The sequence below is a fragment of the Macaca nemestrina genome, chromosome 9 (assembly GCF_043159975.1).
Source record: "Macaca nemestrina isolate mMacNem1 chromosome 9, mMacNem.hap1, whole genome shotgun sequence".
Taxonomy (NCBI): Eukaryota; Metazoa; Chordata; class Mammalia; order Primates; family Cercopithecidae; genus Macaca; species Macaca nemestrina.
Genome location: NC_092133.1, coordinates 5,223,082 through 5,250,457, shown reverse-complemented (window position 1 = coordinate 5,250,457; position 27,376 = coordinate 5,223,082).

Sequence of the window (27,376 nt, the reverse complement as noted above, 5' to 3'; positions counted from 1 at the left end):
GAGTGGCACTAGCAGAATGTCCTGGCGAGAGCCGAGCACAGCGGGACGTCAGGGCCCTTAGGCAGCTCATGGAGGACCCACAGCCCAGGGTCTAGGTGGACCAGGTTGTAACTGAGTGGGCTGTTTGACCCGCCTGTCAGCCCATGGAAAGAGGGACCTGTGTGAACTGAGACCTCAGTGCCCCCACAGGCATCTCCGGGTGGGCGCCCACCACCTCCCCAGGCATAGCTTCAGCACTCACAGCCAGCTTTCATGAACTTGATCCTATTTCATCTTTACGACAACCCCCAGGTCAGCATCTCCATCTGCCCTGTGTAACAGACAGGGAGGCAGGGAGGTCCAAGGGTGAATACTGGGTCGTGGGGAATCCAGGGAGGGCAAAGTCATGGTTAAACCCCTTCATTCAGATGTGGCCCGAGGGACTAGAGGCTGCTGTGGAGGAGGCCATGGGTGGAAACAGCAGCATGGACTTCTCCCATGGAGGAGCATCCTCTGCTGGCTGTCCAAGGCCCCTTGGCTTATCCCACCTGGAGGGGGAGAGCAAGTCCCAGCACCAAGCAGCTCAGGCCCCCAAGCCCACCATAGTCTGCTTGGGCTCCATCCAGGGAGGGAAGGGGACATCTTCCTGGCAGTGACCAGGCCCACATGTCTCTGGAGACTGGGCTGGGGTCTAGAGAGCTAGAGGCAACAGTAAGAAGAGTTGAAACAGTAATGTGAATGAGTTGGGCAGCGGCAGCAGGCTACTAAGGGGGATATTTGGGGTTAAGGACCTCCCCAGGGCTCCTTCTATGCACCATGAATGAAAGTGCAGGTGCTCTCTGCAGAGAAAACCCAGCAAAGGGAGTGGAAGGAGGGCATGGCCCCTGGGCCTCGCAAGACTCCAGGCCCCTCCTGTGCTCTCTGCCTGGGCCTGGCCTATGGCTGAGGCCGGCCCCGTCTCAGGACTGTATGTCTGTCTCCATTCTGCTGTGCTCAATGGAAAATTTCCTGCTTTTTCTGTGTACCAGGAGGTCTTGCTTCATTATTCAGAAAGTCTTTAAGCTGATGCTCAACCTAGTTAGCTGCATTAACATATTTAAATCACAATTAATTGGAAAATTACAGTAAGGTGTGAAGTGGGAATCATTTCTTTCAAATGAGCATCTATGCTTGTTGATGAAACCTGAGCCATTTGTTTCTTTCCAGGAAGTCTTCAAGCCCCCAGCCGGCACGTGTGGGCCTGGCACGTGTGAGCCGTGAGCTGCATCTTGTGGAGAGCTGCATGTTGTGGAGAGGTGTCTGCTGTACCCCCACACCACAGGACCTGAAGGGCTGAGGCTGGCCCAGCAGCAAGAGCAGGTGGGTGAAGGAGCCCCAGGGGAGGCTGGGATCTCACTAGCACCAGGTATCCTGGGGGATTTCTCGGGGCCAGTTGAATGGCAGTGGGTGCTCCTGCTTCAGCCCTGGAGAGGCTGGGCCCTGGGCAGCTGTATTCTCCAGGGCTCTAGACACTGTGATGTGGCCTTTCTGGTGCAGGCCACTGAACCCAGCATCCCTGGGGCAGGGGCCCAACTTTCTGGTGTCCCTAAGGCCAGAGCAGATAAACTCACCAGCAATGATGGCGGTAATCAGGAACACTCCATACAGGACATCCCGTCCTGTGTGCTGAGCAGGGAGCTAAAGGCACGACCTCATGGAATCCCCCAATGACCTGCAGCAAAGAGGTCTCTGTGACTGAGGCTGGGAGGGGTCCCCCAGCTAGGAAAGTGACAGAGCTGGGATTTGAACCCCACTGGCTGGTTCCAGAGTCCAGGCAACTGATCCTTTCGTTCTACTCCTTCCCACAAAGGCAGTCCAGGTGCGGGCCAGTGTGAGTGAGCATACGCACAGGCCTTGCTCCTGCCCCAGTGAACCATGAGGAGGGAGGCATGTGCATGTGTTCTCAATGGCGCAGGCCCCACCACAACCACCACCATGGCAGCTGGACCCTGGTTGGCCACGGGCACCCAGGTCCCATTGCCCATGGTATACACTGAGTACAGCATCTTCCTGCAGCCAGAGTAAGCAAAGCCTCCTTCCGGTGGGGAGGTGCCCAGAAGGTGCACAGATGCTTTCCCGTGTAAGAGGTGCCTGAGCCCGCAGCCAGCACCTAACACCACTGGTCGGGGAGACCCTTGAAGCTAGCGGGCCGCAGTGGCTAAGTATAGCAAGCTTTGGCCTTGCTTCCCCAGACTTTGGTTGAATGGGCCTTACACGCCACAGGTACTTAATAAGTATTTGTCAGATGTCGGAACTTTCTCCTCATTGAGAGCAAAGGCAGAAGTGTACAGCCGGCCGTGGGGCATGGTGGGCCGGGGGCAGGGTGCAATGCTGAGTGCCATGGTGCCCTGGCCGAAGGAGCACCCCCTTTTTTGCTGGGGCCTCACTGATCCGAGGCCCCCCCGCTGGGAAGGCACTTGGAGGAGGCACTGCAGACCTTTACTGTAAATGACAAGTGGAGTCACTGAGGCCCGGCTCATGGTGGTGCGGTGGATACCAAGGTAAGCAGTAATCAGAGGCAGGTGCCCGTGGGAACTGCTCAGTATGGGAGCGTGGGGATTCATTTCCCTTCCTGCAAACAGGATGGATAAGTGGCAGGCATTTGTTTTTCTGGATTATCTGGTTGCCTTGCGAATTTGTTTCCGTCCGAGGCAGCCATGCCTCATTGCATAGCCGAAGGTCCGCTGGCGTTTCTAGATCTTTAACGCCTGCACAATTAACCAATCGTGTTACGTAATGTGTTCTTGAATGCTCCATTTATCTCGTAATTGAACATTTGTGCTTTCTGTTGGAGTGCATTGATTTTCACTTTTAAAACTTCCATTTGGAAATGCAAGCAAGATTTTGGATTTAAGGCGGCGGGCAGAGGGGCAGGAGGGAGCTCCAGAAGGGTCGACCTGCTCCGCAGTCCTTTCTGCTGCCTGCCTCGCTCCCTTCCCACTGCCTGGCATGCTCTGCTCACCTCATTCTCATGCACCCCTAGTATTTCTGCGTTTGGAGATGGAGGCACTGGGGGAGAGAGGGCGAACAGCCTGAGGAAGGGCACGCAGCTGACATGAGTTGGAAAGTGGATCGGGATTCAGGCCAGGCGGTAGGAGTCCAGAGACAGCTCATGACCGCCGCAGGACGCTGCCTCAGACGTCTCCGTGCTCGGCAAGAGCCTGACACCAGGGCGCTGAGCTCAGGGTTCACTGCCAAAGGCTTCCTCTCCCTGGCTGTGCACTGCCCCCTCACCCCCTTGCCCCCTTGCTCTGGCAGGGGCAGGATTCTGGCTGGAGGGAGGTCTGCTCCTCTTAGTGAGTCCTTGTCTTGAGCAACCTCTGCTCTCTCGGCAAACTGTCGGCTCCAGGCTTCCTACGTGCAGGACTGCCTACAGACTGCACAGCTCACTCTGATGAGCCCGTCCTGATGCCGAATGAAAGGCAGAAATCAATAGTGAACTTGGGGCTCCCTGTGCCCACAAGGCCCAGAAGCTGCCTTCTCAGCCGACTGTCTTCCAGGCAGAGCCACCTGTGGGGAGAGGTGAAAGATACATGAACTAATGAAACCTCCCACAGTTTCAACCTGCCCCTGTGTGTGCCTGTGTGTGAGTGTGTGTGCATCCTCTCTTGAGTGTCCATACATGTTAGCTTCTGCATTTGTGGGTATGCCTGTTTCTACAAGTACAGATGCACACTTGTATGTTGCTGTGCATTTGTATATATGTCTTAGATGTGGGTTGATGCATGCTTATCTATAGATCTGAGTGCCTGTGCATGTTGTGTCTGTGTGTGTCTGTGTGTGTGTGTGTGTGTGCATCCTTTCTTGAGTGTCCATACATGTTAGCTTCTGCATTTGTGTGTATGCCTGTTTCTACAAGTACAGATGCATACTTGTATGTTGCTGTGCATTTGTATATGTCTTAGATGTGGGTTGATGCATGCTAATCTATAGATCTGAGTGCCTGTGCATGTTGTGTGTGTGTGTGTGTATGCATTCCGCAGGTGTGTACAAAGCTGATCTATGTATTGGTGATTGTCATATGGCGTATGTGCATGAGGACCTGTGAACATAGAGTGTGTGTGTATTGTTGATCTTGATGAGTGTATTTAAGCGAACATGGGTGTGTGTATTATATGTGCCTGCTAGTCAGAGAAATGTGACAGGTCCAACTGCGTGAGCAGCATCTTGTGATGCGGGTTCACACGAATTTCCCATCTGCATTAGCTACGTATCTGCAGCCTGTGGGCAGGGCTGCCTCCCTGCACGGTCTTGGCCTTCTAGAGCAGACCCTATCCTGGCTCTGCTCCTCTGTACAGCCTGACCGTGTCATGGGGCCCTGCCACACTACCAAAGATAACCCGTTTCTCTGCTGAGCAGTGACCTCTGGCTCAAAGACATGAGCTGAGAGGATGGGCGTGTCCTGGAAATCATCACGCGGACGTTCTCCGGTGGATAGCACTCTCTGTCCAATCATCACTTGGAAATTCTCCATATGGATAGCCCTTTCTGTCCAACCATCACGTGGACATTCTCCACGTGGATAGCGCTTTCTGTCCTACAGACACTGTCTCCTCTTGCTGACTGTACATCATGTCGGTGGTGGGGACCAAAGTGAGATGCCACAGCCTCCTTCTGTGAGTCTTTGGGATCACTAGATACAGAGGCCCTGTCGTCCTTCAGCCCCAGGGAGTCTCTGGCTGTTTTTAGATTTGCATGAGGTCCCCTATTGCCCCCCATAGTACCCCACCATTTGGGGTCAGCTGGAGGGAGCTGATCTTTCCCCTGATGCCAGAACACTTGGGCTGGCCAATGTGTGTCCCCCTCCGGTCTTCCTGGCCAGTAGGACTGGGGCTCTGGGCCTTCAATTAAGTAGTCACCCCTCACTATTCTGACTTCTTTCCTCTAGCTCAGAAGAGTATGGCTTCAAGAGGTCTCTGTTTATTCCAATATCATGGCCAGTGGAGCTGATGGTGGAGAAGCTATGTGGGTGCATGTGGGCTCCCAAAACGCCATACCCAGACAGCCTGCGTGGATTATTCCTGGATCCAGACTAACAATAACATCCCCCTTTTGTCTCCTTGTTGACTTATTTCTCTTATACAACTCATTTCTCCAAAAATCCAGTGTCGGACATGGCCTCCCTGTAAATACCTGAGAGGATAAAGACATGGGCCCACACACACAGATGCACAGACACACAAACATGTATACAAACGTATTCCCACACAGACACACCCACACATGCACACATACATGGACACACACATAGATGCACACACAAGAGTGCACATACACGTACATGCACACATATAAACACATACGTGCACACATGAAAACACACAGAGACACACACATGCACACATACACAGTAAATGCAGTAACCAGACCAAAGACTGACAGCCAACAAGATCATGATTCAGGAGAAACTCCACTCCCTGTAAACATTGCAGGTGAATTTGGAAAAGTCATTGGTCATGCATTCATGCCTAGCCAGTTTTCAACTAGGACAGGCCTCCTGCTTAAAGGAACACTGAATGGCACCATGCCCCTCCCTCACCCTGGGCCCCAGTTCCAAGGAAATACGCATTCATGCTTCTTTTTGCAAGTGCTGATTTTGCACTCACTGCTGGCTTTCCTGGGCCTTGCTTCCTAAATCTGGAACAACTTTTTGGGCTACATTAGTTTCCTAGAGCTGCTGTAAGAAAGCACCATGGAATGACTCTCTCACAGTTCTGGAGGCCAGAAGTCTGAAAACAGTGTCCACAGGCCACGCCCTCCCTGCAGGCTCTAGAGGAGGAGCCTCCTTTGCCTCTCCCACCCTTGCCGGCTCTGAGGCGCTCCTTGGTTTGCAGGTGCATCATTCCAGTCTCTGCCTCTACCTACATGTGGCGTTGTTCCCATCTGTGTCTCTGTGCTCAAATCTCCCTCGCCTTATGAGGACACCAGTCATACTGCATTTCGGGCCCACTCTCTTCCACTGTAACCTCATCTTAACTTGACTACATCTGCAAAGACCCTGTTTCCACATAACTTCACATCCACAGGTTCGCTGTGTATGAATTTTTGGAGGATAAACTATTCAACCCAGTTTATGCACAAAAAATAAAGTTTAAAAAATGAGATGCTGTGATATGCCATTTGAAGGCAGAACAGAACTGCAGGGGAATCAAGAGACTCTCCTGACTGCTAGATTGGTATGAAAAGCCAGAGCTGAGAAATGTGGAGAGTAGAAGCATCAAAATATGCGGTGGTGGGATGGGGCTCCAAGCAGCTGTGTGCAGGCAGCCTCCTTCCTTGTCCTCAGGTTGGGAATGGGAGCCGGGGCAGAGTATAAACTAGGCTCTGTTTTCTCTGCCCCCACCAGGCCATGTTCTCCCAGGTTCTCGGGTGCAGTGGCTGAAACACTGCTGTGTCTTTACCCGTGGAAAAAGCAATATGGCCTTTCAGTCTAGATGAGCAGAGAGGGAAGATTCAGATGCCAAGATGTCAACAATACTTGGAGGTAACCGTGCCGGGACAGTTAGGAGGTGGGTTCTGACAATGGCTACAGCCGGCAAGATGAAAGACAGAAGGAAGCCTGGCTGTGTGGCAGAACATTCCAGAGGCCAGGAAAGTACATGCTAATATCACACCCAAGTGCTCATCAAAAAGCGGACTCTCTCATCCATTCAGAGCACATTCCTTCCTCTCCTGGAAAACCCTTCTCATAATTACACCTCTCAACTGTAGGGTTTAAGCCCATTACTGGGCATATGCGCTTGCACTGTTTTGCTTTGCATAGTGTTATCTGAAGAAATGGTAAATATTTTAAATTCTACTTTCCTGCTCTGTATGGCACTAAGTTTTCTTGTTCCTCTCAATTACATCTGACAGGGACAGTAATTTATTCCAGATGTACAAATCAGAACAGGTGACTGTAATTTCAAGGAAATCCAGTTTTGTGTTATATAGTTTCCTTTAACTTATTCAAACGTTACACAGTCTTTGGAAATGACGTTTAATAATAAATAAGCATAATATGTTCACATGAAGTTAAGGAGTTAATTATATGAAAGGAATGTCCACAAAGTCATGCTTATTTCTAGAATCGTGTTTATCAAACATTTTAAGGGCAATCAGAGTAAGAAATACATTTCACATCATGACCCAGCACTCAGTGCTGACATAGTTGAAACAAAAATCTGAAAAGACAATACTTATATGAAATGCATTTTGATTCTTATCTCTTGCCTATTGTTGTTCTCTAAAATGCTGGCCATGACCTATTAAATTGATTTCATAGCCCACATGGTTCATACACTTGGAAAACATTTATTTCAGAATCATCATAACATTTGCCACTTTGGGAAGTTTCTCCCTCTTTTAAATGTTTCTCTAGGCTCAGAATTAAGACTAATGCTTATAGAAGAAAGGAAGGTTCTGGTACACTACTTTAAATTAGATTTATAATGAAAAACACCTTCAGGAGTATTATTTTCCTCCAAAAGATGTTTCTAAGGCAGATCACAAATAATTACAGGGCAATCTTTGACGTGCTTTCTTCTTTCTCCAGATTAACAAAGGCTGAGAAGGTGGAGGGCGCTGGGACAATGATGTCTAGCTGAGCCCTCCAGCACTCTGCAACCACCTTTTCCAGCTCTGTTTGAACTTTCAGGAAACAGTGAAATTCTCACTAGCGACATTGGTAAGTATGTGTGCCTTGGCAGCAGAGACTTTTGTGTGTGACACGAGAATGGCCAATACCATATTTAGGCAAATACAGGCAATAACCTCTCACGGACAAAGCGTGCACATAAAATAGAGGATAATCCAACTTCCCCCTTTCTTCCATTTCTCCCTCATTTTCCTCTTCCTTCCTTCTACAACAACAGTATCATTTCTTTTATTAAGAAAAAACTCAAATATACAAACAAATGGAGAAAACTGTATAATACAGTCTCAAGTGCTCATCAGATAGATTCAGTAATTATCAGTATTTTGCATTACTTGCTTTTTTGCTGAAGTATTTAAAAGCAAATTCGAGATATTATTTCACTTTACTTCTATGTATTTCATTGTGAATCTCTCAAGAATACAGACATTTTCTCACATCAGCACAATACCATTATCTTACAACGAGAAACACACATTTGTAATAATCAAATTCCCTATCTCTCGTCCAGTGTTCTCAGTTGTCTTGGGTCTAATTAGAGCAGCTTTGTATAGATCCAGATTCAGTCAAGCTCCACACTTTGCATTTGGTTGCTAAGTCTCTTTAGGTCTCTTTCAAGTTAAAGCACCCTCCTTTTGTTTTATTCCGTGACTTTGACTTGTTCATGAAGCCAGCTCCGTGGTTCTTTAAATGAACTTGTCTGCCTGTTTCCTCATTGTGTCATTTAACATGGTAGTCTATCCCCATATTTCCTGAAAACTGGAAGTTAATTCTAAAGACTTGATTAGATTTAGGTTCAATGTTTTAGCCAAAGATCATTCAAATGTCAAACACTGTGGCTTCCTTTATGTGTAGCATATCAGGGGGTCCACAGCACCTCGTTATTTCACCGTCTGCAATGTGCAATTGATCCATGAGTTCCTATGGTGGCAGCCTTATGTCTCCTTGCAGAGTTCCCCATGAAGCCTTTACCCAGTGGTTCCATCTATTGCTGATCATTTCCTGAATCAGCAATTTTTTGGGAGTTTGCAAAATAGTGATTCTTTATTGTATCATTCTTGCCATTTCATCAGCTGGAATGCTCTGATAAAGAAGAACTTATGATGTAGGTTTACTTGGTTTCTCAAAAATATAATTAATGGCTGGCCAAGGTGACCCATGCCTATAATTCTACTACTTTGGGAGGCTAAGATAGAAGGATCACTTGAGCCCAGGAATTTGATACCAGCCTGGGAAACATGGCAAGATCCCGTCTCTACAAAAAGCAAAAACAAAAGTAAATTAGCTGGGTGTATTGGCATGTGGCTGTGGTCCCAGCTACATGGGAAAATGAGGTGGGAGGATCACTTTGTGTCCGGGGGTTGAGACTGCAGTGAGCTGTGTTCACACTGTTGCACTCCAGCCTAGGTGACAGAACAAGACCCTGTCTCAAATATATATAACATTTAAGTTGTTTGAAATTTTCATACTCAGAGAACACATATGAGTATTGATATATTCATTAAATAAGTTATTCATGATATAAACCTGGAATAAATCATCCCCAGGAGTCTGACAACCTTGTGTCTGGCTGCATCTTTAAGGCTGAATAGAAGAATGAAAAAGCTAATTATTAGCTGGCTGACCTATGGCAGAGTTGCCTTCTTTCCCATGAGGCTGGAATGCCAAAGGCCCTGCTACCTTGTATAACATTCTCCAGACAGTTCTGGGAAACTCTGGTACATCTGGACACAGCCTTGGTCATTGTCCACGGTCAACCCCTTTTTTACAGAAGACTACGTTGGAGGACTTAGTCTGTCTAGTAAGGAGAAGTTGCCAGGTATGTTCAACTACCATGTCTAATTTGAAGTGTAGGGAGTAGGGAGGAAGTTGTGGTAGGACATAAATAGGAAAAGGAATGGCGGAATGGCTATAAATGTAAAGATTCTTACCATGAGCTCTCAATGCATCTAGAAAGGAGGGATTGTATCTTTCATCCAATCAGTGAAAGGGTCTTTTTTCCTTCTCTTTTTCATTCATCCAAGTATATGAGGGATACTTTTTATCATAGTCAACTCACTTACACACAAAGCCATGATTTAGATGGCATGTCTATCTTCCCATAATTTCCTTATTAAGCATAGCACCTGAAAACTGACTATTTAGTTGAGAAAAGTGAGATGTTGGCTTCAAAGAAGGAAAATATATAGACTACCAATTGGTCCCAACTCTTGGGATTCGTACTTATATGGAATTACCCTAAGATAAGAAGGAAACAGGCTAGCAACTCATAGTAAAAGTCACGCCCAACGTATCTCTTGCCTTAGTTCGTTTAGGGTTGCTACCAAGGAATATATGAGTTTGTGTCATGTACAACGAAGAAAAGGTTTATTTGGCTCATGATTCTGATGATTGGAAAGTTCAAGATTGGGATCAGCATCTGATAAGATCTTTCATTTCAAGCTGCTTCCATTCACAGTGGAAGGCAAAAGGAGTTGCCTTATGCAGAGATCCCAGGATGAGAGAGGAGGAAAGAGAGAGCGGCAGGGGGTGCCAGGCCCTTTATAACAACCAGCTCTGGTGGAATTAATAGAGTGAGAACTCACTCACTCCTAGGGAGGACATTCATCTATTCATGAGGGATTAGCCTCTGCAACCCAAACACCTCTGGCCCCACCTTCAACATTGGGGATCAAGTTTTAATATGATATTTGAAGGGGATAAACATTTAAAGCATAGCACCCCTCTGCTGCAAAAAAATAGTAATGTGCTCATCTGCATAGCCACCAATGACTGAGCCCAATCGGGCCCTTTTTCCTAGCCCAAAGATAAAGCAAACCATCTGGCTTACTCTGTGATTATTTAAGTGGTTAAGCTGGAATAAAGGGTGCATTACCCTGTGAGTACTCAACTGGTTAAACTGGAATAAAGGGTGAAAATTACAGATTCAACTCTACTTTCAACTCACCATGGGCTGTTACATGAGACATGATCTGAGCAGACAATAAGTCATGTATCGATCAGTCAATCATTTGATGAATCCAACTGGTTGTTTATGACATGATAGGTGTCTTGACTGAATGCAACCTTGATATGGTTTGACTGTGTCCTCACCCAAGTCTCATCTTGAATTGTAACTCCCACAATTCCCATGTGTTGTGGGAGGAAGCCAATGGGAGGTGACTGAAGTATGGGGTGGATCTTTCCTGCACTGTTCTCATGATAGTGAATGAGTCTCATGAGATCTGATAGTTTAAAAAATGGGAATCTCCCTGTACAAGCTCTCTCCTTGCCTGCTGCCAACCATGTAAGACATGATTTGCTCCTCCTTGCCTTCTGCCATGGTTGTGAGGCTTCCCCAGCCACATGGAACTGTAAGTCCATTAAACCTCTTTCTTCTGTAAATTGCCCAGTCTCAGATATGTCTTTATCAGCAGTGTGAAAACGGACTATTACAAACCGTCTTTTCCCAGGCTCTTCAGTATATGTGCACAGCCTAAGGATGATCTTCCAGGATAGCTCCAAGCATTTTTCTTCTGGAATTGACAGGTTCCAGACATTTGATCAAATACATAGGCTGAGGCAGATATCCTGGTACACATAATGGTTGTGAAGAAGCCTGTTGTGCCTGGTTATTACAGATCACATGTAACAGTGTGTAAAATCTCCCGCTGTTCAGAGATTCTTGTACTAAGCAGATTAATTAAATCTTAATTTGAATCTCCCAGCTTATATGGGTCTGGCCTTAAAATTCTCCCACCTAATTCTCTGTCTATGTATGCATTAGTAAAGGAGGGAGAGGTAAGGTAAGGCATTTTATATGCCTGAGTCATTAAATTGCCTTAATGTAATTAGTAGGTTGTGAAACAGTTGAAGGGATTTGATGGACATGTCACCTTAGGAAAGCCAATATATTTTAAAATATTATTTTCCTTTGCAAAACACCAGCTGTAATGTTTGTGGTATGATAACAATTCATGGTAAAATTAAATTAGCTGGCATTACCTAGGAGTCCCTCATGAACACATTCATACCAGGCACCTGCAGATCTGGCTGGGGCTATAGATCCCCCAACTTTTAGAGACAATGGCCAACTTCAATCTGGCTTTGAGGCATTAAGCTAACTTTAGGACTCCAAACATATTTGTAAACTTCCAAATGCTAGGCAAAACACAGCCACAGCCTGCATCTTCCAACCCCATCACTGCCTGTATCCCACCCCACAAACACACACACACACACACCATCACCCAAAAGTTCTGATGCCTGACCCAGCCGCTGATGTCTACCCTCCTTCTTACCTTTACAGCTGTAAGTATAAATCAATCCCTTGTCACTGATGAGCCCTCTGGGAAATTCTCAGTCTCAGCTCAGGACACTAAAAGATGGTCATGAAAAGTTTGCACACTGAAGTACACATTTGTCGGTGTGCATTGCTAACCGCCGGCCCCAGGGACTGCTTTCTTAAGAGGTAAAAGCAAGTATGGCTTCTCTGGTTCTCAGATTTTTATTTTATACTAGGTAAAAATCCACTCTGTATGTGAGAAACATTAAATTCCTACTGTGGCTTGGGCTTCCGGGCACACCACTAAAAAGCATAAACAAACAAACCTATGCATACACTTCTGCACCTGACTAACAGCATCTCTAGGAAGAAATAAAGATAAGAACATCCTATGAGCCTTGTAACGCAGAACCGTTTTGGTGGTTGAACTTGAGAAAAGGTGCACTTTACTCGTGGAACTCCATTCTCAACTCACTACAGGAGGCTGTGTGAGAAAACGGTCTAAAAACAGGCAATCAATAATTTGTATCGCAAACACAGTGTGCTGTTAAATAGTCCAGTCCGCAGATGTCTTTGAAGAGAAGGGGGAGTGGAAGGAATAAGTAGCCAGAAGTAACCCGTGGAAGCAACTTGTCTGTATGAACAAGGGTCTCTGAAGGAAGTTACAAAGCACTTGTGCCTGGCTGACATCCCACTGAGATAAATGCACGGGCATCTGCCGTTTAAAAGAGATGTGCAGCTGTAGCCAAGGGTCCACCGACTCAAAGCACTTTGGGAGGACCCAATCTCAGGACTGCAAATGACACAGAATCATGGATGTCAGGCGTGAGCAGGGAGGAGGAGGCACCTGATGAAATCCTCTTGTGTCCCCAGTGAGGACCAGGGCTCCCCGTTGGACAGGACTGACAGGTTGCATGGCCTTAGAAGGATGGTCACCGTAATGGCACTCAGTGGGCTCAGTCACACTTACTAAGTGGCTTCTGAACACTGCCAGGGGCCATGAGAGCATGGAGGCCATTCTGCCAATGCTTTTGGGAAGCCTCCGGAGGCAGGGTGCCTGCCCAGCTGCCTCTTGTCAGACAGCAGACCTTCTGGCCTATGACCAGGACTAAGACTGTGAACTCTGAACCTGGGCTACCTCAGTTTGAATCCAGACTTGCCAGGTACTAGCTGTGTGGCTTTGGGCAAATCACCTAACCTCTCTGTGCCCATGTGTTCTAATGAGTAAAACAGGGATTAAACTAAACAGTGTAAGTGAAACGCTTCACAAGTGCCTCCATAGGAAGCCCAGTGCAATCTTTTTTGGAAGGTTTGCTGCAGCCAAACCAGGCAGAGCGCTGGTCTTTGTCCCATGATGGTGCTGCCAGACCAGGTGTGAGCTCACCTTGGATCCCATCCACAGGACCATGTTGCTGGAGGTACCAGGACCATCCTTGTGGAGAAGTCTGTGAGTGGTGACCCAACACATGGAGATTCAGAGGCCACCAGGCATGTATTATGGGAGTGACTGGTGTGTTTTCAGAGATTCCATGGTGACCAGGCCTCTGTTCATCCTGCCGGGCAGTAAATCTTTTCTCCCTCTTGGCGTGCACTGGTCTGTTTTCCCTGACATACCAGCGGCTGGCGGCGGGTCTCCTTCAGGGCACGCTCCCTGGTGCTGCCTCTTTCATCCTCTTTGTGTCTGTGTTTGCATGGCTTCTGCAGAGCCCGAGAGTCACCGTGCAGGCAACCCTTGTCTTTACAGTATTGGTCCTCGCAGCAAGTCAGCACAGAGCTTGGTATGTGGGGAGGCTGCGGGTGACACCCCCACTGCTTCCATCTGCAGGAGAGTGTGTAGACACTTTATACGACAGAAAACTGAGCTTTACTGACCTGCTCTGGATTCCCCAGAGGGAGAATGCGTTGTCACCTTTTTGTTTTGATTTCTTTTTTGGCCATTGCAGTCAAAGTATTCCACTCTTGCAAACAACTTGCAGAACTAACATCTCTTCCACCTCAAGCACATGCAATGTCTTTTTGGAGAGGAGAGAACAGAGCTCTTGTGAAAAATTCAAGACTGGGAATTAGGTGAAGATATGGACTTCCCATAATCAGGGCTTGTCAACCTCAACTCTACTGATATTTAGGGCTGGGTTGTTTATTGTTGTGGGGCTGTCCTGTACTTTGTAGAATGTTTGTAGCATCTGTGGCCTCTATTCACTGGTTACCAGGAGCACCCCTCCCAGTCATGATGACCAAATAATGATGCCTCCTCTGCTATCTGGAGGGGTGAGGCTAAATATCCTCCCTGCCTTTGCGGAGGAGGAAAGAGCAGAGGTTACCGGTGTTGCCTTTGCAAATCTGGGCTGACACAGCCATGTGCACAACCTGGCTCCCACGGATGCCAGTGGGGAAGGGTTATGAGGAGGTGTAAGTGTCCATATGCGCTGAGACAAGGAGGAAAGAACAGTGCAGCCTTTCACCCCCAAATGCTCCACTTTTCACCAGAGAGAGAATGAAAAAACACTGTGTTTGTGGGTGAGGCACAAACACGACGTTTTAAGGCCTGTAAACTTGGAAGCAGGCAGGTGCTAGACTCTGAAGCCAATTTCATTACCAGGGCCAGCTTACACAACCAGAGATTCAGTCATCACTGGAGTCAGTGAAAAATGGGCTATCCTCACAGGAGATTGAGAACTGGGCATTTTCATCTTTAAAGGGAAGCCAGGGGGTGCCATCATCCTGAGGAAGGCCCCAGCTCTGGAGGAAGCTGGGCTTTCTGTTTCCTTTGGAATTGCCTGGCTGTGCTGTTTCATCGAGGTGCAAAGACCGACCCCCATATGCACTTCTGGCCAGACCACGCTCTGGACCTTAGAAGCCACTTCTGCTCCCAACCGGTTTGCAACTCTGAAGGCCGATAACATGGGTGCCTGCACATCTGACTTAGAAGGAACCCTTGGCATGGACATGTTTGACCAACTCTCCTAACATTTGCTTTTATATCAATTAAGAGATTTCATTTTTATGTTGAGCTAGGTGGCACTGGCAGGGGCTGCATCACATCAATTTAAAGTTCCCTGCTCCACAGAGTTCTGGGCTAGCCTGGGCCACAGATTGTTTCTGAGACATGGGAAGGCGCCAGTGAGGGAGGGGCTGGAGGTCCTTGGAGGTGCCGGCGTGCTTGCAGCTCATGCGGGGTCATTTCTTAGTGGAGGGGCCTAGGGATCCTCTCTTCCAGCCCTCTCCTCTGTTCAGCTTCTCTGAACCCTGGCCCTGTGCTGGTTAGGGCCTGGGGGAGGGGACACACTCGCTTCTCCCGGAAGTCCTGGTACTGACAATGGAGGCCAAGAGGTGGTGGAGAGCACCCAAATCCCAGTTCCTCCTGAGGGCCCGAGCTCAGTCACCCAAGTCCTGCTGGTCCTAGTCTCCCTCATCATGACCATCTTCTCTCCCCAGTTGCTAGCTCTGTGGAACACTGGCTCCAGCACCAGATGTGGAAACGGGAACCTCCCCTAGATAGGGCATCCAGTCCCATGACTATGTCTACGTGAGAGCAAATGCCTTCTTTATGAATGTTTTATTACATAGAACCCCATGTAGGACCCCGACTCACACAGGAAGAGGTGATCAGCTGCAGGCATCATCTTTGGCCAGAAAAGACTTGGTTTCAGGCTCTGAGCGGAATAGGACACCTCTTCTGTGAGTTGGTCAGAGCCTGGGGGACACTATGGTTTCTGTTCCAGCCCCAGCCTTTTACCTCTGATACAGTACAGTCAAGGTTTGTGTTGTTGTTTTGACATTCCTGGGTGTATTAGTCTATTTTCATGCTGCTATAAGAACATGCCCAACACTGGGTAATTTATAAAGGAAAGAGGTTTAACTGTTTCATAGTCCCGCAGGGCTGGGGAAGCCTCAGGAAACTTACAATCGTGGTGGAAGGGGAAGCAAACATGTCCTTCTTCACATGATGGCAGCAAGGAGAAGTGCTGAGCAAAAGGGGGAAAAGACCCTTATAAGACCATCAGATCTCATGAGAACTCACGCACTATCATGAGAACAGCAGCACGGGGTAACAGTCCCCATGATTCAATTACCCCCTACTGGGTCCCTCCCATGACATATGGGGATTATGGGAACTACAATGCAAGATGAGATTTGGGTAGGGACACGGCCAAACCTTATCACTGGGTCACTGGCCAATAGCATATATGCATGTATTTTTCCACTCTTTGTGGAGTTCTTTGCATCCTGTAGTTACTACTGGACTGAGCTTCCTGAAGCCTGTGAAGTAGGTCATGTCCCTTTCCCCTCCTTAGAGATGGGGAGGTGCGGGCAGGATGAGGAGGACTCAGTTTGTCTGCCCGCCATCATCTGGCCAGTGACAGGGACAGCTGGGCCTGCTGCCTCCCTGTATGCAAGTCTGATTGATTTCTTGCCCTTTTATTTTTTGGGGGGCTTTATTATTTTTTTTTAAATTTTGGATGCCAGTGACCTAGCTGAGAATATAGAAAAGGTGAAAATAAGGGTGTGTGCTTTGTGAAAAATATCAGGGAGAGAGAGGAATTTGCTGGTGTTCAAAATATTCACCGCAAGTGGCAAGAGCTAGTGGGAGGCTTGGTAGCTTAGCATCTCATAGCGTGAACTTTTCCAGGGGATGTAAAGTGCAGTTATTTGCAAATATTATGGAAGTGGCAGATTGTTATGTTTTGTGAGTCACTGTCCCAGTTAATTGAGACATCTAAAGACTACGTTGGGAGAAGCTGAGGGTGTCACCCAAGAAATCTGGCTCCCCAGGCTGGCATAGCACAAGCAGGATGGGCTTGCTTTGGGAGGGAGAAGCCAAATGGGTCCCATGTTCCCAGTGCCAGTTGATTAACAGAGCGGCATCAATGCAGTCTCCGAGGACAGGCTTGCAGGGCTACCCTCCCGGCTAGGAAGAAAGCCTGCTCCCCTTGCTGGTGGCAGAGGTGGAGCTGGAGAGGCAGCAAACGACATGCCACTGTCCCCACATAGACAGGACAGCCTGGGCAGTGCTTGAGGAAGAGCTGAAAAGAGCTTGCCAAAAAACCCAAATAAGACGTTTTCAAACTTGATAATCAACCCCATCACAATTAAATGTTTGCTTCTTCTGATTAAAAAGCTGATGGAATGTTACCATAATTGGTTTATGCTTGCGGCTTCTGAACTACCATGGCTGGCTGCATGGCGTCTATGCTGGCTATGTACCTATGAGGCTATGCACCTACAGCCTCAACGTGTAACACAGATTTATTTGTACATTCCTAGAAACAAAACTCGAGTAACTTAAGTAAATGATGATTTTGGTCCCAGGGGCATGGACTATCTCATGCTCTGAAATCCAAATTGTTCTTAAGTAAATCAGTCATTTAAAAAAGTGCCCGGGGTTGCTGAAGTTGTTTTTAAGTCTAGCATCAAAACAATGATGACTATGAGAAGGACGAAAAGTTTATTTAAAACAGAGCTGCAGATTTGTTCTCAGAAGCCAAACTGTGAAGAATTGGAAAGCTCAGGCCAGGCTAATTCACTTTGGGGAAGGGAGGGGCCCTCCAAGGGCTGGGGGAGATGGCCAGCCTCACTCTGCCTGGCTTTATTAACTCATCCGTAATTAGCCCATAGCTTCGATACAATTTAGCTTGTGCCATATGGGCTAATATAGTGCTGAACGGTACCCCCCGTGCAGGTGACAGTCTGTCACATTGAAGGCAGATTAGCATAAAACAAACAACAACACACCCTTAACGACAATGGTGCCATTTGCAACACCAGAGTTATGGTTGTGTAAGCACTTCCATTAGAAACTCTTATTTTCAAAGATTTTATAAATTAGTCATTTAAAAAATCACTCTGGGCTGAAATAAAACCCAACCAATCAGCTCTTAGCCAGCAAGGTTTATGTTCAATGATACTCAACAAAAACATGTGGCAATGGCCCCAAGTTTTGGCTGCACACTCTTTTCTCTGGGATTCACTGAATCAAATATCAAGTGCAATTTTATGTTGAATGACAGAGACAAATATTCAACCTAGGAAGAGAGGAAAACATTCTTTATCTAGGGCGAGACTCATCTGGTCTTGCAGTTTTATTCCTCCTCGTTGAGACTCTGCGTTTCCGCCACATGCTGAGGTCAGTGGCTGAGGGGCGGGTCGTGACTGAGGATGGACACTGTTTTCACTCATTGGGATTCAACCTGGCAAAGTGGACCCTGGGCCCCATTCAAGGTGATTACAGAATGTGAGACAAGTCTGTGACTTTCTCTCTCACATGTTTCTGAGAAGAAAATGGCAGCGAGAAGCACAACTGCATTTGTAGTTTTCAATCATTCAGGGCCAACACTGTGCAAGAGGTGAGAGTTCATGCACTCACGTCTCTAAAGGGCTCGACAGGGCTTGCTGAGCCCCGTTCCTACACTGGTCCCGATGGCCACGATGCCTCTGATTCTCATTGGAAACCAGGACAGCCACTCACTCCACTGTGAAGCCTCAACTTCCTTTTTCCAAGGCTGAAATTCTTTCCTTCATGGTTTTGGTTTTTCTCCAAGCACCTTGGGTGCCTCAAAAGAACACTGTCTCTCCAAAGCCTTGAAGCTCAGCTTGCAATTTGTTCTGTCCGGTAAGATGCAAGAAGAAGGAAGAAGTCCATGGGCCATCTTGAAATGCACAGGAGCAGATCGAAGGGCTTGGGACTCTTGTTCTAATCTGTTGCCTCCAACGTGTAAGCAGCTGGATTCAAGCAATGTTGAGCTTGGATGTTCTAAATAATTGCATCTCCTCTTCATTTTTCCTTGAACAATGAATGAAATGTCTTAACTTTGGCAGTATCCTCTGCAGGACAGAATTAAACAATTAAACAACAGGGGGTCCAGGGCCGAGAAGCCACACCCAGAGTCTAGGGCTGTCATTCAGGAAGGGACAATACGAAGGATTTGAGGGGTTTGGGCATTTCTGTCAGGACATTTCCATCCTCTTACACAGGAGTGTAAGACCTGCTATAGGCAAGGAGGCTGAGGTGTCTGTGGGAGATTTGGGCATCTCTAAGCATTGACCTTGGAGGAAGATCTCAAATCCTAAAGAAGGAAACCAACAATTGAGATCGGCCATTAGGCTGAGTTTGTCTCCTTTCCTAAGGTTTGGTGAAAGATGTGCTACTCCTTGGGCTGTGGTGACCATGCCATCATCCAGAGCTGTGATGCAAACACAATGGTCCTTGTGGTCCCCCCTGCTCCTGACCCTGTGTCCTGTTTCCCCAGTGAGGCTCTGCTCCTGGGTTGTGCTATGGGGGTCTTTCTCAGGGGGGTGTCCAGTCTTACTCTGCTTAGGGGTGTATATCTAATCACTTTTAATAACGTTCGTCATGACACAACCCTAGATGAGAAAATAGCATTTCTTTATTAAAACTGCTTTATTAAGTCTGTTTTTCACCAGTGTGTTCTGGTGCTGTGTGTGTGTGTGTGTCTGTGTGCGTGTGTGTGTGTGTGTGTGTGCTCTTTGCTGCTAAAGATGACCTAGTCTGGCAAGTTTTGCAGACTCTTCTTTTGAAAGGCAGCTCTGAGGTTTTGCATCACTGGAATGAAATGAATTGTGCTTTGCAGACAGGAGCTAAATTTTCCTACCTCTCATTGGCCGTTTATGTGACTCTATGGTTTTCAAATGGTGCGATGCAGGAGGATGCCAAATGTCCTGCCATTTCATAACCAGCAGCAGACAGAGCTCTTTTCAAAATGCCACCGCTTGGAGCATCTGTTGTTATTAAGTAAGATGATCAAATGTTGTAGAGGACTTTAATTTTGGTTTTCCCATCACTTATCGAGCAAGAATAATATGCAGTTTGCGGGCGAAGGGAACATGTTAGGGCCATTGTGGCAATGGCTGCTTTTTTGTGTTCCCGTTTATTACTAACTGTAAAATAAACTTTGGCCTTTTTGAATAAATGTTATAAAAATGCTCTGTGAATCCAGAGAGTGTCACTCATTAAGTCCATTTAACATCATCATAATTAAAAATGCAACACTGTGTTGCATTCAGGACCCACACCCATAAAATCCACATTGCCAAACGAAGGAGTTTTGTGGCTACCTGACAACCTCACTCTCAGAAGGGGAGAGGGGCAGGCCCACCCAGGAGTGTGTGTGCACAAGTGCACACAGACACACTCACACACACACACAGCCCTCCGTGAGGTCTCTGGAAATCCTCGGCTGATTAGATAGCGTCTCCAAAGGAATGCTTTTAGCTGCCTCACACTTCTTCAAGGAAAATATGAACAATAACAAAACACAGGCAAAGGCAGCTACAGACAAGATTTCATTTTGGCAAAAAAGTCACAAGAAAGAGAACTGTGGTGGCTGGAGCCACCTGGGAAGTGTCGACGAGCCTGAAAGCTCCCCCTCCCCTCCACGTAACCTCCGATGGCTGCTTTTGATATTTGGAGATGATACAAACCAGAGGGCATGGAGACGGGGTGAGCCGCCAGGACCCTTCTAGTCGGAGGGGCTGCTCTGACTCCATTTCAACCTTCCAGGCTCTGTGTTCAGTCTTTTTCTCAAAGCCATTCCAACACTCTTCTCCTGTGCGCTTTGCTCCCAAAGCTTATGCCTAGGCTACTTTTGCCTTGGTGATGCGGATTTAGACTAAATGGGTGCCCGTGTCTTGCTATTGGGCCCCTGACGTGTTTCAGGTTTAGATTTAATTCAGGGAGGAGTGTTCCAAGCTGCTCTTGCAACACTCAGTTGCAAGGGTGGGCTTTTGTCTGGCATCCAGGATCTGTGTGGGTGTAATCCAAAATATTGACCTTTATGTAAAATGGAAGAAATACGTTTGCTATCAAATGTCAAGCTTTATTTTCATGGAATTTCCCTGCCCAATTGCTTTCAGTGAGGCTTCACTTAAGTGATAAATTAAAAATTCATTACTTACTTAATAGTTTTTTCATCAAGAAACGTGTTTTCAGATGAGGCTGGGAGTCATGGTTGTTTTCTCCCCTACCTGCAGACTGATTGTGCGAGAGTCAGACCTTTCCTAACGGCGGCTGGTCCTCCCCAGCTGGGCTCTCCCCTCTGCTGGGGCAGTGAAGGAGGGCCGCCTTGCCGCAGGGACTCCAGTTCCCAGAGATGGCACAAGCATGTCCTTTGATACTCATGAAAATGACCAAAGCAACCGAACAGCACTCTGTCTAGATGTTCTAACGCCAGAGAGGTCCTGGTCTCTACATAACACAGGCAACTGTTTTTTCTGGAACTTTTTCTGGCTTGAACACACCTCTCCTCTGTGCTCTGTCTCCTTCCATTTGTTTTCTTGTCAGCCAACCGGAGGGCCAACGACCAGCACAGGGGCAGGGGAGTTCACCCCCGTGTCCCTACAGCCCCCACTTCACCCCAGGCACCACCCCACCACACCACCCACCTTAGCCAAAGAGAGTCAGTTCAGGAGGCCAAGGAGAGCTACTTTTCCTGCCTACTCTAAGAAACGTTGAGCCACATCCAAGCAAACATAAGTGACATTCCTGGTACAGTGATGGTGTTAAGTCACATGAAAAGCCATCGACACATGCAGTATCCATTGTTCCCATCCACTAAGGGTGGGTGGCATCATTCGTCTGAGGAGTTGCTAAGACTCTGCCAGGGAATCGTGGTCTGGCTGACCCACTGTGGACTTCAGCCTTCTCCAGAGAGTCACTTTCTCTGCAAACTAATTTTTGCACTGCACACTCTCAATATCATTAGTATTAACAACCCAGAGGCATTTCTCCAGCAGCAACGGCAGCAGCACAGCCCGCCCCACCTTCCTGCCATGGATCCCTGCTGCAGAGATGAGCAATGCATCCCTGGTAGACGCCACACAGAGGGAGGTCCCGCAGTCGTGCCTTCCCCCAAGGGGCTGGCCCTTCTCATGGACAGGCCCGCTGCTCCTGTGACTCACACTGCAAAACCGTCTGCAGATGCTGCAAACTTTACTTTGTCTTCTGTGTGCAAGTTGCTCTGCTTCCTGCAGAGAAATAACCTCCGTCACAGTGCACGAGGCTGAGAAGGACCTTTAAGAACATTTCGTCCTTTCAGTTTGATGACAAAGAAACGGAAGCTCAGGAAAGGGTAACTTTCCCCACGTCAGGAACCCAGGGATGACCAAGGTCAGCGCCAGTCCAGGCCCACGCTCTGTTGCCTGAGTCTCTAGTTTGTGGCCTGATGTCTGTCACTGAGGCATCTTCTGGGGTTTCCCCTTCTGAGAAAGGTCTTCTCGGCGGCTGTTGGCACCATGCAACGAAAGGCAATGTGATCTTTCAGAGTCCCTGGAGCACGAAGCTGGGCTTCCTGCCTTCATGCCATCTTTAGGTGTGCCCAGCCTGAACATGTAACTTACCTGCTTAGACCTTTACAGCGCCTCGCACAAGTCTACAGGTCAACATGGGTTGCCATTCACTCTGGCCTTAATTCACCTTGCATTCCGTGTCCATGTCTCAGCCTCGTTGCTGTATTCACTAAGTCTTAAGGACTGTCCTTGTCTGCAAATTCCTTCCATTCAGCCCTAGATAGGTGGGCTCCGCCCTCCATAGCCCATCTGCCACCCCTAGTCTTTGGTTCCTCACTGACATGTTTTTCATCCTGGAGACTGGCCCTGCCTCTGAGGCCTGGCTGAGGCGTTTCTCACACGCACGCCCTGGCATCCCTCTCTCTTGGTCATATCCCCTAAAACTCTGCAGTGTCGCTGACTGTTTACTAGTCAGTCACCCCCACGTGGATGATGACCTTCACATATGTGGCTGGGACCACATCTGCCTTGCACAGCTGGGTCATCACAGGCACCTAGCAGGCTGACAAAGCTCCACACACATCCATTTAGGAATAGGTGGTAGATGGAAACCTTCCCTAGGGAGACTTTCCCCCTTATCCATGGCAGCCGTCCTCACCCAGTCCTCCAAGAACACATTCTACTTCATCTGTACCCTCATGTGGCTCTTCACAAGGGCACTTTGATGACATCATATACATAATGACATACATATTCTTGTGATAGTCACAGTAATGGATTTAGCACCCAAGCCTTGCAAAGCATTCTACTATACACTCTTCTATGAGCTTCAGGAAGCATTACTGACAACCTCCAAGGGCCCGGCACTGAGTTGGGGACAGGGTCAGACAAGGTGCTGTACTCTTTCTTTCTTTCTTTCTTTCTTTCTTTCTTTCTTTCTTTCTTTCTTTCTTTCTTTCTTTCTTTCTTTCTTTCTTTCTTTTTTTTTTTTTTTTTGATGGAATTTCACTCTTGTTGCCCAGACTGGAGTGCAGTGGTGCGATCTCAGCTCACTGCAATCTCTGCCTCCTGGGTTCAAGCAATTCTCCTGCCTCAGCATCCCAAGTAGCTGGGATTACAAGCGCATGCCACCATGCCTAGCTAATTTTTGTATTTTTAGTAGAGGCCGGGTTTCACCATGCTGGCCAGGCTGGTCTCAAACTCCTGACCTTAAGTGATCCGCCCACCTCTGCCTCCCAAAGTGCTGGGATCACAGGTGTGAGCCACCATGCCTGGCTGGCACTGCACACTTTCTAAGGCAAATCACTGCTCTTAAGGGGTTATGACCTGAGGAGGAGCATTGTTCATTATTCTGTAGCTGAGTGCGGGGAAATATGAGGATGGGAGGGAGAGGCAACTGTGGGCTTCCAAGACGCGATGCTTGAGCTGAGTTTGAGGAAGGGAAAGATTCTGGAATCGTGCTGCATGAATGAATGAGGGCAAGAGAGTGAAGTGAGGAAGGGGCCAGTTGCCCAGCCGCCCTCCTCTCCACCTGGTGCGTGACCTGACTTCTTGTCCATCTGAGAACAGAGCCTGCAGGGGCAGGAGTTGTTTCCTTGTTTCCTCCTCTTTGCCACTCATTGAAATTTGTGACTTGTTCTAGAAAGAATTCCTAATTACCCAAAGAAAGCAAACTCTAGCCAATTCTTCAACTCAGGTTCCTTTTCATTTCTACAGAATAGAAATGAAACTTGCATCTTAAATCAAAATTTTAAATGATTATTTTAATTGTCCCCTGCCCCAAACAGTCTACTTTTTGTTTGTTTTCTTTGGGTCCATTTGTTCCTCTGTTTTTCTGCTGGATCCAAATGCTCAGATGTGCTTTGTTCAACCCTCTCCATCCAGGTGTTCACCCTTCTCTGTCCAGGTCACCTGCAAACTCAGGGTGAGATTTGCAATGCCAGCTTGAGACAGTTTCCATGGAGTGAAGTGGGATTTGTCATGAAATTCTCAGCACAACCAGTACATTTTCTCTTTTTATCTAATGTCAAAATATAGCTGTTTGCAATTTTTGTCTCCTATTTGAGTTTTGTGTTTGACTTTGTTATTTAGGAACCAAGAGTTTATAAAAAGTCTGGCTTGAAGCCGCCTGGAGGTAACTGCCTGGAGGCCCCTGGTGCGGTGGAGGGAACACAGACCAGGTCGTTTGTTGTTGTGTGCTTGAGGCTTCCTGAGCTTGGCGCCTGCGCCCGCCCTGCCTCCTGTTACTCTATGGGCACTGTCCTCCTTAAGGCCAAGTTGGGTCTGCAGCTGCAAAGGCCACTTCTGGGGAAGGGGAGGTGAACAAGAAGCAAGGCAGGGCTCTCAGAATATGAAAAAGAAGTAATTACCTTCTACTCATCCTGGTACTCCTTTAATTATGGGCTCTGAGCAGGAAGAAGTAAATATCCCAGGCCTTGACCCCGGACCCCTTTCCAAGGAAATTGGGTCTTCCTTATTCTCTGGGGCCACGGCCAGAGCACCAGATCCTCCCCGTGGCTAAGAGCATGGTCCAGGTGCTCCTCCTTCTTAGCTGCAGCACAGCCCTGCCAGGTAGACGTGGCTCTCGGGTGCTTGAGGAACCCAGAAAGGCTGCAAATGGGAAGTGGGGGTTCCCAGAGCAAGCATTTATCACATAAAGTCCACACAATCCAGATCATGCGGGAATGTTTCTCCAGATGCAAGTCTTAGGATTCTAGAACTTTCCGGTGTTACAGTCCCAGAGGAGGAAGGTCACTGAAAGGTGGTTTTCAATCAATAAAACAACTAGCTTTGAAAGTGGAGGAGAGACAAAATGAAGGCAGACAAAGCTCAAAAAGGGAAGTGTAAAAAAAAAAAAATCCTGGGAAAATGTGCATAGTTTTCAAGCCCAATCCCCCCACCCCCGCACAGGTAGTGCTTATGACGTTGAGAAACCGCGCTGCTTCCCTGACGTATCATTTCCATTTGTAGCAACCAGCAAGCCTGGAAGACTCTTCCATCCCCTCGAGGCAAAGGGACTCCAGTCACCAGGCCCTGCCGTTGCTAACGTCACCCTGTTTCAGACTCAGCCTTCCTTCTCAAGCTTGTCCCTGATGTCATTGACTTGCACTGGGCTCTGGGCTCAAACCCCAGGTCTTGCTTTCAACCACTTAACAAATCTTATCCACAGGGTGTCAAGTACTGTGTTGGCTGTAGGGCACAGGGTGATTCCCAAACTTCACTGTTGCTCTGTTTTTTTTAAAAAGCAAAGTAAAAGATAAAAGGAAAAGTTGCACAGAGTCAGTGAAAGAATAAAATGCGATAATGAATATAAACACAGGGCATGACACTGGACACAGAGGAATAAACTGATAAAGTGTTTATTCTAGAAAAAGCTCAGACTGTGGGCCCACCAGCTTCAATGTCTTCAGACTGTGGGCCCACCTGCTTCAGTGGCAGGCAAGCATGAAGTCCCACACTGCATGTCCTGATTCCCGACATCAAAGAAGGGTTGACTTTTGGAGCTCAATGTTAAAGGTTAAGTAGATTTGAGAATCCAGATGGGGCTGGACAGTGCTGAAGGTAGCCCTTAATGGTACTCCAATCATGGTCAAAGTGTGGCCCACTTCCCAAGTAAACTCGAAGTTATTTGAGGACGTGTAGGAATTCGTTTGCCTCTTGAGCACCCAGCACTCTGAGCCCTGCTCCCTGATCTGATGGCCAGTGGTTAATGTGCAGCACGGGCTTTACACCCCCAATAGGACCGATGTGATGAAATCCCACAGGGAGCCTTGGTACAACTGAGAAGAGGGCATCATGGAGACTCAACACGTGATTAAAAAGACCATTGTGGCTATTGTTAGCATGATGGTCAGCATCATTAATTTCATTATCCCCTGTGCTCAGCCTTATAAACTTACTAAACCCTGGTTTATAAGTAAGGAGACTCCAGGAGGTAGAGCACTTGCTCAGGCTGTAGAGTCGGAGAGTCTCAGGGACAGATCCCAGGACTCCCTCCTCTTTCCCACACCATGCGTTTCAGGGTCCAACTGGTCAACCAGGATTGTCATCAACAAGCAGCAGTGGGGCTCGGCTTGTGCATCTTCAGACCATTCTGGTCATGACGTGGAGTTAGAAATATATATATTTCTAATATTTCTTATATATATATATATTTCTCTCTCTCTCTCTATATATATATCTCCCTTAAATACTTGAAATGGATGAAAAGCTGTATTGTTCTTAGGGTCCACCTACAGGTATGAGGAAGGCTTTTTTTTTTTGCTCTTTTTCCAGAATGTTCTACAACGGTAGAAGCAAAGTAATGGCTCACCTCTGTGCCTTTGGCAACTGGAAGCTTTCCAAGGTGGGGCTAAAAATAAGTGATGGGTGAGACCTTGCTCTTCACATACCGGTGAGAACTGGACTAGGTTAAAAACATTCCCTTCTCTTTGAAGGAAAGAGACATGCTGAGTGGAGAGAGAAGTAGCTGTTGTCCGGGAAACCAGGTTTTGGGTTTGGCTCCATGGGTCAGGAGTCAGGGCACGCAGGGCAGGACTTTATTCTCGCCTGTCATTGGAGAGGGTTGGCCCACAGTCTGAATACTAAGAGCGCTCCTCTCTCCAAAGTGCCACACTTCCCTGCATTTAGAGGCCAGCAATCGGGAGGCTCTCATGGTACAGCTGTTTGGCCATGGTGGTTCTCCAGGCACTTGGTGGCAGAGCCAAAGACACAGTCATTTGCAACTTAGTAGCACACAATCCCCAGGTCTAGGACCAGAAACGACTCTCCGGGAGAGATGGGGATAGATGTGGAGATACCACGGAAAGAGGGAGGTGATGCACCTGCTGTGCACTGGCTAAGGACTGAAGTGGGGGGAAGCTCCCAAAACTAAGGGTGGGAACTTTTCATGGCAACTCACTTTTAACAAACTACTTCCAAAGCTGCTTTAAATCATTTACCTGCTTCAATATCCCAACCGCCCACGTTATTTTTCATCTATCCCCATCCCTACAGGCTATCTCCCCCAAATCAGTAAATCCAATTTGTCATCACTCAGATACGTTTTCAGGCTCTGAACAACCATTTTTTATATAAACCAAATGGGATTAACTTCCATCAATTGTTTAACTGCAATCAAGACATGTTCATAAACAATGTAAATATATTTACTACATTCTTTACAAGACAAGCTCCACAACCAGCCAAGAAAGCAGGATAAGAGGGAGCCCTTCCTGATG